This window comes from Fundulus heteroclitus, unplaced genomic scaffold (genome assembly GCF_011125445.2).
Source record: "Fundulus heteroclitus isolate FHET01 unplaced genomic scaffold, MU-UCD_Fhet_4.1 scaffold_436, whole genome shotgun sequence".
Classification (NCBI taxonomy): Eukaryota; Metazoa; Chordata; class Actinopteri; order Cyprinodontiformes; family Fundulidae; genus Fundulus; species Fundulus heteroclitus.
The window spans coordinates 81444-92047 of NW_023396853.1; the positions used below are offsets into that span (position 1 = coordinate 81444).

General features: G+C 38.1%; 1 long non-coding RNA gene across 1 annotated transcript in view; it reads left to right on the plus strand.

Annotated features, from left to right (window-relative positions):
- LOC118560497 overlaps positions 1-4738 on the plus strand; it is a 77692-nt gene extending 72954 nt beyond the window's left edge. The window contains exon 3 of the long non-coding RNA XR_004929405.1: positions 3575-4738. This is a non-coding gene — a long non-coding RNA (uncharacterized LOC118560497). The remainder of the gene's footprint in view (positions 1-3574) is intronic.
- Positions 4739-10604: the final 5866 nt, after the last annotated feature.

The window sequence follows — 10604 nt, forward strand, 5'->3', positions numbered from 1 at the left end:
GAATAGGTCTGTTCACACCTGTGAATAGGTTAATCAATGAGAGGCTGGAAATGCAGTCACTTGATCTGTACCCATCAATTGTTATCTGTGGAAACCTTTGACTGTAAAACTCTATATACATTACTATTTACCAAAAGGTCCATGTCACACTGTCACCCTCTGCTGTGAAACAAAAAAATATCACAGGGTTTATATTTTTAATTGCCAACAAATTTGTTTTATAACTGGTCAAGGATTTCACTGCTTCACATGCCTTTACCTGTTCCTAGGACGACAACCAGACAGCATAATGGGGAGGTATTTGGTGTAAAACTCTGTTGATTGTTCATGGCTGATAGAAAGGGGCTCCTGTCCCTGTTCTCATCAAAGTGTCTGATGATGTCGGTCAACTTGGCTCTGCAAATTCTGAACAGGCAAAATAAAGGGAAAGTTTCTCTCTGCTTATGGTTTACATTGACAAGTGCTTCATAATGGACTGTGGCGTCTCTGCATTTGGGCCAGGCCCCACCAGATGTTGCTGTGGAGCTCTATAAAGAACAATCCTGTCCCACGGATTATTGAGAACATAGAGTAAATTGTAAAAAAGACTGATTCCCTTAGCTATAAAATTCTGTTCTAAACATTTGTGTCTATATATCTAAGTCTGCCATAGTACTGACAAGCTCAGTAGGCTAAATCCCCTTGAGGTGCATTGATATTGGAGCCAGCCCACCAACATTTGTTTAAATAATAAATATCTGAAATTGCAGTGCGCATGCTCAACATGCTACCAGTAGACGGCCATGGGGCACAAATACAATGGACCCAAGCTTGGATCACCCAATCAAAATACTGGAATTGCACACGTTATGTTTACGTTCTGCTAGATAGTGTGCGACCATCTAGTGCTGGTTGTCCTTGCAAGCTTATCAAAGGATCGATGTGAATCTTTTCTGTTCAATAAATGAACAATATGGGTGAGCCTTTTTGTAATTTTATGTACAAAAATTAAATTACATTAATAAAATGGCATTTCTAGTGTGTTGATTTATGCTAACATATCTTTTTAATTTTAAATTGATCAAAGTTGGGTTTTATATCACAAAAAAAAATAGTTGCTGCTAATATGTGTTGAGTTTTTGTGCCCCACTTAACTGCCAGAGACGCCACTGATAATGAAATATTGCTATGACAAAACATTCATTTTTTTCTGCATATGTGTTTACAGAAATTAATAGTTAACAACACATGAAGCATTTTACCTATATTAAACTCAAAGTCAAATTAAAATACGACATGAAAAAACGGCCCACAGCACTGAATTTGTTTTTTTAGCCAGGTAGGTGCTGTGTTCTGTTGCGACATCAGCCCAGTTAGATATGCTGGTAATTGTGGGTGGGTCAGCTGACAGCCCAACACCACGGTGTGCAATTGGCACACCTGCACCGCAATGGTTAAAACGGGAGAAATATATATATTTTATGTTTTGCATTAGATTAAAAACACATAAAATATTATGTCACTTATATCATGCTTGGATATTAAAAACGGAGAGCTACATCACTTTAATTTTAATGTGATCCATCCGTATAGTTTTTTATTAAGAAAAAGGTTCTCAAACTCACCCTATGAGGAACTGAGAAGTATTCCAGACTTCATGCCTCCGATGTTCCACCAAGATGTTCTTCTCCATTCCTTTGTTTCTGTCTCCTGCAAATGTGCTCCTGATAGCTTCTGACAGCTGATGTTCTCGCCGCCCTCCCGTGAGTCCACATAAAAAACTTTAAGCTTTCTTTATCTTCCTTATATTCTGTCACCATCAGTCGAATGCAGAAGACTGTCCACTGTGGCTCTTTCAGGAGGAGTGAATGCTGCTTGTCAAAACTTGATGAAATCTAGTGTATTTTCTTAGACAAGGAACATTTTGATCAATCTGCCTGGATGATATGATTAAATTTGACTTTAGAAAGTGACTTGAGATGACATGTGTTGTGAATTGGCGGTATTTTAATAAAAGTTTATTGAATTGAATTGATTGGCTGAGGGCCGAGAAGTGCGACGGTCTTCCCTGAGAAACTCCAGAGTAACTGAAGAGCAACAACATTAATATTAGGGACTATTATGAACAGAGTGGGCAAAACCAAGAAATATTTTTTTTATTTTTAAACCATACACCACGCCTGAAGGAAAAAAAAACAACAACACTTCAGTTTAGTATACACAGACGCGCTGTATCAGATCTGCGGATTTTTCAACACTTTCTCTCATTTCACACACACTGAAAACTGTCAAGTTTTGTCTCTGAAGTGTCCATCCATCGTTGGAGAAAACCCCCTGCATGGTGTGTACCACCGACAGATAGCTGAAGTGGCAGATATGAGCAAATCCTACTAATAGCTAGAGAGGGCCGGATGGAAGGACAGCATTGAAGCACTGATCATGGCAGCACAGGAGCAGGCCTTGAACACCAGAGCAGTAGAGCCCCAGATCTACCATACCAGGCAAGATCCCAGGTCTATACAATGTAAAGAGGCCCCAGAAACCATCCAGCATCTCACAGCAGGGTGTAAGATACTAGCAGGGAAGGAATACATGGAATGCAACAACTAAGTGGCTGGTATTGTGTACAGAAAGATCTGCTCAGAATACTAACTGGAGACCCCCAGGACAAAATGGGAGTCACTTCCCAAGGTGGTGAAAAATGACAGAGCTAAGATCCTGTGGGACTTCCTGATACAAACAGACAAAATGGTAATGACCAAACAACTGGACATTGTGATCACTGATAAGCAGCAGAGGACAGCCATTGTGATCGATGTGGCCATCCCAAATGATGGAAACATCAGGAAAAAAGAGCACGAAAAACTGGAGAAGTATCAAGGGCTAAGGGAAGAACTAAAAAGAGTCAGGGAGGTGAAGACAACAGTGGTAACCGTGGTCACCTGAGCAGTGACCCCCACTCTGGAGAAGTGGCTCCAACAGATACCTGGAGAAACATCAGACATCTCTGCTGTTCCTAAGATTGCACTCTTCTGGACTAACATCTATCTATCTATCTATCTATCTATCTATCTATCTATCTATCTATCTATCTATATATATACATATATATATATATATATATATAAATATAGCATCAAACAGAAACATGACTCTTAAAATCCTTGTCTACTTTGAGGACTGAATAAAGTCATGAACGTAGAAACTGTCCGGTTGGAGACAGGACGGTTATTAAATGTAATTCAGATAAAAGTGATGCACATTGGCCTTTCATGTTCTGGGCTGGTCTGCTAGTTGGTGATTAATGAACCACTTCCATCTCAAGCACTCTGAACTCTGACCTACACTTAATTAAAACTCTGCCATTGACCACTAATCATAAATTACTTCCCATAACCTGTGACATTTTTAGAATTTGTACCAATTAATATTTCACAAAAGAAGCGAATAACAGGTTTGCAGCTCTAGTGAGAGTTCAGAACCCTGTCTGCCTTAGTAAGACTCAGTGGGATCACTGAGGAAGAGCCGGTACTGGAGCTGTGGTGTTGTTTCTGTATGACTGATGTCTTCTGTCTGCTCTTTTTGTGTTTTACAGGTAGCTGCTGTCATTACAGTGTCACTGCACTGCTCCTGCCCAGCCTGATCCCTGACCCGCTCAGCTGGTATCCAGTAGAAAACAAGCATCTCTACTCCATCCTCTCCAGCTCTGCTGCAATGTGCATATGTCTGAAGGCTTGGAGATGGAGGCCTTTTACAGCATAACCCAAATCTCATGTAGTCATGACTTGTGCTTTTTCTGACTTTGATTATATTCCAGTGAGAGCAGACAGTCATACAAGTTAAAAGGCAGAGACATCACAGGAGGGATTTTCTTGATCAAATCACAAAATCATAGAAGAAATAGTAGACTATGCTTGTATTTTGTGTTTTTACATATCGGAACAAAACATTTTATTTAAATCTTACCTTAATAGATTTTGCGGTGTTGATATTCTTTAAGCTAAAATGGAACGGTTTTGCCCAACAGCTCCGTGTTACATACAACCAACTTTAGCTGGATGAACATAAAGGTTTCTCTTACATTTTTCTCAGGAAGTTTTTGCCATAAGTAGGTTACATGAGTTTATTGATGTTTGCATACATTTTCTCTTCTAACCTAAGGTCATTACTAATGTATTTCCTTGTTGGAGTTGACACACAGCTGTATGCTAGAGAGCAGCAAAATGCCAAAACTGCAGATGTTATAGAGGTGGAGACCCTGATCATCCACTACTAAAGTGCATCTGATCCACTTTGTAATCCAATGGAAGCAGTGATGGTGGAACTTATTATTTGGCTTTGTTTTGTTCAATTAAGCATTTCTTCTGTTTTTATACTCTTGCGATTGGATTTAAATCATTTTAAAACTGGTAGATGCTTTTCACTACATCCTGATATGTAAAACCACAGCAATGAAAGAGCATGTACTGTTTCTGTTTGTTCTCAGTCATTTCTATTGTCTATGTAAAATGGTTTGGATCAGTATGGCTCATTGTCAGTACCTAAATGTAGAAGACAGAGCATGGAATGACAAAGAAGAGTTGGACTGTCTCCACCACTGTATACCATTTGCTCTATTTCTTTTAAATATTTTGAACAGAATGAAAGTAGATTCTCAGATCTCATGTGATTTATTCACTATTATAATGTAGTGTGCAGTATCTGTGACGTATTTGAATAAAAATGTATTCCACAATAAAGTTCAGCTCTGAGAAGAATAGTGGTTTCTTTTAAGTTTGAACACAAATATGAAACATTTTGTGTCTCAGTACCTTTTCCTAAACAGCAGAATTAGGAATAATGTCTTACAACGTAAACAAGGCAGTTATTTGTATTTGTCATGATTCTGGTTGTCTGACTTTGTTTTACTCTGCCTCTGTTATGATTCTGTCTGGCTGACTGTGTCACTCACTGCCTTTCCTAATTGGTGTGGAGCAGCTGCTTCTTTCTAGCAGCAACTCAATTAGCCTAATGCCATTCACCTGTTTCTGTGCACTTAAATACAGGCCTTCCACAGTTAGGTAAAGCAAATTTTTGAAAGTCATAGTTTGGGTAGATGTCCAGCATTCTTTGCCTGCCTTGCCTGTTTTTGGCTAAGTACCATTTTTTTATTCCCTTGCCTTGCCGTTGTTGTATTGCTCCTTTGGCTTCTAATTTCTGGACATCGACCTTCAGCTCTGTTTTTTGGCTCAAAGCCCTTTGCCTAGCACTGTGGGTTTTTCTGCTCTCGGCTGCCTTCAGTCTATGACCTTCACCTGGACTACGGATTCTGCTCTAGTCTCAGCCCTTATTCCCCTCTCTGAGTTTAAAGCTGCCAGCTCTACTTGTTGGGACATCATTTTCCATTCTACTGTCCCTCACTGGTTCTAGACAGAGCCTGTGGAACCCCCATTCCTCACCCTTCTCCCTCCCTCCACAAGAATTGAGAATTTGTATACCTTTGTACTTGTCACTCTGCCATATAGGCCAAATCTGTTTACTGCAGAAATATCAATCCATGTCAACAGATTGGCCCACCTGAGCCACAGACGTCATATACGTAGACGCGTCATTGGGCGCAGGTTTGGTCACCGCCATATTGTATGTGGCAAAAAAAAGTAGAGTTCTGTCATTGTGAACGTAAATCAGAAAAGATCCCTCATTCCTGTGATGCATGGAAATGTAGTCTGGCTGATTTCACTACTTGTATCTGCCTTCTATAAACTAAGGCTGCACCATGTTGCAAAACTGGACACACTAAAGCTGCAGAGTGGTAACACAGGCTATATATATATATATATATATATATATATATATATATATATATATATATATATATATATATCTATATATATATATATATATATATATATATGTGTGTGTGTGTGTGTGTGTATGTGTTATGAATATAAGGATCAATTTGTTAAATCTAAACATTGTGGTCTTCATTATTTCATAAAACCGTGTCACATGTGAAACTTTAGGAACAGACTTTTTGGGGCAGTATTAAAGAGGTAAAATTAATAATATGAGGAAAAAAAAGTCCTAGGTCAATAAAGTAAAAAAACAAACACAAAAGTGATATTGTTGTGAGAAAAACATTGTATTATGAGAATTAAGGGGGAACATTTCCAGAATAGTCACAGTTTGCAGAATTATTTCACTCCTGGAGTAATAGGGCCAGGTTAGATTATTTAAAATATTTTTAGTCTTTAGGAGAATAAATTCAGGAGAATGAAGCTAAAGGGATACGAAAATAAACGTGTAATATTACAAAAACAAAAATACTACGAATACAAAGTATATTCAGAGATTAAAGTCCCTCTGATACTGTTTAAGTGACTGAGTAACTGCAGATTTGGCACATTTAAGATGGCGGACGCTCTGACGCATCGCAGCATAGGCAGAACCCGCCCAATGACGCGTCTACGTATATAATGTCTATGACCTGAGCTGTCAGCTTTGCAGTTCATCCAGAGTTCCCATGGGCCTCCTGGCTGCTCCTCTGATTAATTCTTGCACAGCCTGTCAGTTTAGGTAGACAACCATATCTTGGTAGGTCTATAGGTGATCCATCCACTCTTCATACACAGATGATGAATTTGAATAGCGCTCTGGATGATATTCAAAGATTTGAATTGAACCTGGCTTTAAAATTCTCCAGATATTTCTCCCTGACCTGCCTGGTATGTTACTCTGCCATCATGATTCTGTTTGTTCAGTAATGTTGCGTAATGTTTCCTAAAAATCCTTACACTTATGTACTACTATGTGTTGGCATGCCACATTAAATCCCAATAACTGAATAAAAATATGTGGTTGTCATGTGATGAAATCTTCAAAGATTCCAGGGACGTTAATACTTTGTAAAACTGTAGTAGCAACTAGAGGTGTAACAATACATTGATCCCCAATGATATATATATATATATATATATATATATATATAATTTTAATGTAATGAAATTACATTGACGCAAAATGAAAACATTGATCCACATAATTTTTAAGAGATGGCTTTATTTTGAAATTCACTAGGCATGAGACTGTGTGTTGATACCAATGTAAATAATAGTGTTAGAGGGACAGATGATATCATGTCATATTGATTGAGGGAATTTAAAGTGAATCGTATCATGACAGACTTTCTCAATATTTCTCAATATTGTATCATTATCCAAACAAATTAATATAATATGATAAAGCTGGTGATTTACATTCCCAGTAGCTACCATAGAGCTTCACTTAAAGCTTGTTTAATTGCTGTAATTCTGCCCTAAAAATACTGCTGCTTAAACACATAACAGTTAATTTTCTGACACCCGCCAATCCTCAAATCAAATGCAGAAGATAATTAAAGCTCACATACCCACATTAAATGTGACTTTTATGTCTAAACAAACGCTCCCACAATCTAATTTTAATTGTTCAAGTACTATATTCATCCAATCTATAACTGTAGCAAAAGTTGCTGAGACAGAAGCAATTCAGACCTTGAAATGTCTAACATCACAGCCTAAAGTCTCTCCATGTTAAAGGTTAATCAACATCTCATAGAACATTTTTTCATTCTGTACTTTTTCAGCAGGAGGCCTTCTTTAGAGATTGTAATAGGCTTAATGTGATCTCCAAGAGGAGTCATTATGCAGTTAGGTCCTCCAGGCTCTATGTTTTCTCCTCAGCAGAGATAAGTGTAACGCTGTGCTGTGCTGCAGGTTTAAATATCACATGCATATTTTAGATTCTACCAATGGTGCTAAAACATTTCAGAGTTTTTATATATATATATATATATATATATATATATATATATATATATATATATATAATTTGTCAATTATTGAATATTTATTGTAAATTTTTACAGCTCAGCATCTGATAAACTCTACAGGTGTCAAATTTTACAGTTTTCTTTGATTGTAAAATTTTACAGCAGCAGAATCACTTTTTAGTGCAACAGGCAAACAAAAGGGGGAGATGCTTAAAAGTGCTTAGTCACGTACTGTGACCTTACAAATTGTAACACCTGTATTTCACTCTGGCTGCATAGGTTTTCTGGTTAAATTATCCCTCCTTGTGTGCTTATTACATTTTGTGTTTTACACTTTAATTTTGCTCTATTATTTGGTAAGCAAAGTGCTCTTGTGTATATTTACATTAAGAAGACCATATGACTGGAAATACGATCTTGCACATGTGCACAATGAGTAAACAAGGCAAAGCAAGGGAGACCATAGACATATATATATACATAATAATGACGTTACAATAAATAAATACAATCATAAGTATATGTTCATTCTTATCTTTGAAAGGTAATGCCAGTAGATCTGGTCTGTAGTCTGAATCAGTTGGTACAATTACACACAGCAAATGAATGAGGTATCTCCTCCGAATTGTTCCACCGTGCCACTTCCAATATGGCGTTGATGCTGACGTGTGATTCAGCCCTCAACAAGGCATCTATGTATATATGTCTGTGAGGGAGCCAAGCGAGTCAGCAACTCCCAGCAAAGATGCAAAACGAAAGAGGAAGTAGCCCTAACCCTGTGGATCATGTGCAATGTTCTTTTTAGGCTCAAAAAGACATTATGATGACGAAAGTTTGGCATATATTGTTTTATTTGAAGATGAGTATATGGTATTTTGTGATTTCTTTTTATAATCAAAAAACATGACTAGACCCCATTAATAAACTAAGTAGCTGCCTTTTATTATATATACATGCTGTTTTTTTTATATTTAATAATATGACTTTATCATATATTTGATTGGTGGGGGGTAGAGGAAACTGCAATTGCTTTCTAAGGCTTCATAGAAGATTCTGAATGAAGCCAGCAATAAAATAAACTATTCTTTTTGTAGATGACTCTGGATTATCTGGAAACATTGTACAAAGTGAATGATCACAAATATCCTGCTTTACGTACACGCCTTGTGTAATGTTATAGAAGACTGAGCCCTGTCTTGTTTACAAAAAGGGACCCCAAACCCTAACCACAATAATAAACATATTCAGTGAAATCATCATGTTTTGCATATTTTTCAGAGATGTGATTTGTAACTTTAAAGTGTGATTTGTCTCTAACTTAACCATTGTCTTACCTTAGCATTCCTGACTGCAGTGTGGTGATTCAACTAGCCTGGACGGTTTATTGCATGAGTCACACTGAAACTGTGCCTACAAGAATAGTCAGCACCAGCCATCTGTTGCCAAGCAGTGAATATGACAAAGCATTTGATGCTACAATTATTAATATTCCTTTTTCTTTTGTTGTGTGTGGCTCTGATTGTATCGCAACATTTTGTCTGAAATACATAAACGTGTAAGGGCGATGCTCTTACATGAATATGAAAAGAGTAGAATCAAAAGAGAAAGGATGGGTTGGGTCCTCTTCTAACCTGGGATATGTGTATAACACGGAGACACAAGTCAGTGAACAGAGAGAAATGCTAAACATAAATAGCTGTTTAGAGGCCATCATAGTTGTAAAAAGTGGTCCAATTAACGCTAAGATTTGAATGTCTTTTAAAGTTTTCTCATTTCATGTATCATAAAGTTCTTCTAAAGGTTATGTGACACAGAGGAAAAAAAACAGGTTAATTTGTAAGAAATAACATAAAAAAGAAGAGCAGTTTAAGTGGAACTGAAAATATCACAATCACAGCATCTTTTCTACTAGTCATTAAAATTATTCTCCAACATGGTTTTACTGTCTTAGCCACATGGAGATGACATCGGTGTCATGGCAGGGTGTGTGGCCAACTATATAAACCTCTGTGGATAACATTGTCCCCAGCTTTGTGCTCTGCAGCACCTCTTCAGCCTTAACCTGATCCAGGAGACTGTTCCAGTGTTGTTGTTCCAGTAACAAAGAAAACTCACTCATCAGTGACGATAGATCTATTGCCCTGACATCCCACATCATGAAAGTCCTAGAGAGACTCCTGTTGGTCCACTGAGTAAGTAAACAATTAAATATTAGGACCCCCCCTGCAGTTTGCTTATCACCATTGAGTTGGAGTTGAAGATGCCATCATACACCTGCTTCAACAAAACTACTGTCATTTAGACAAGACAGGCAGCACTGAGGATCATGTGCTTTGGTTTCTCCAGTGCATTTAACACATGTCTGTCAGTTGACTGGATCAGAGACTCCCTGACAAACAGACCACAGTTTGTGAAAATGTAGTGTTGTGTCTAACCAGGTAGTCAGCAGCACAGTAGCACATGAGGGGAATATCCCAACGGCAATGAAACAGCTGTATGTCTTCCCAGTTGGCACGGTGCCAGTGAAGAAGATAGAGCGGAGCTTGTAGGCTCTTTTTATATCATACTATAGCAACGTTATCTCGTTGCTAGGGCCGGTGGTTTCATTGACCATGTTGCATGGTGGTAGTCAGCGGCCATTTTGACCATATTGCATGCTGGGAAATGTAGTGTGTCACATCGTTAATGGCATTACACCTGTCATCTGCAGAAATACTCAGCTGCTCCTCCACATTCAGAGGAGCCAGTTGAAGTGGCTCGGGCATCTGGTCAGGATGCCTCCTGGACGCCTCCCTGGTGAGGTGTTCTGAGGATGTCCCACAGGGAGGAGGCCCAG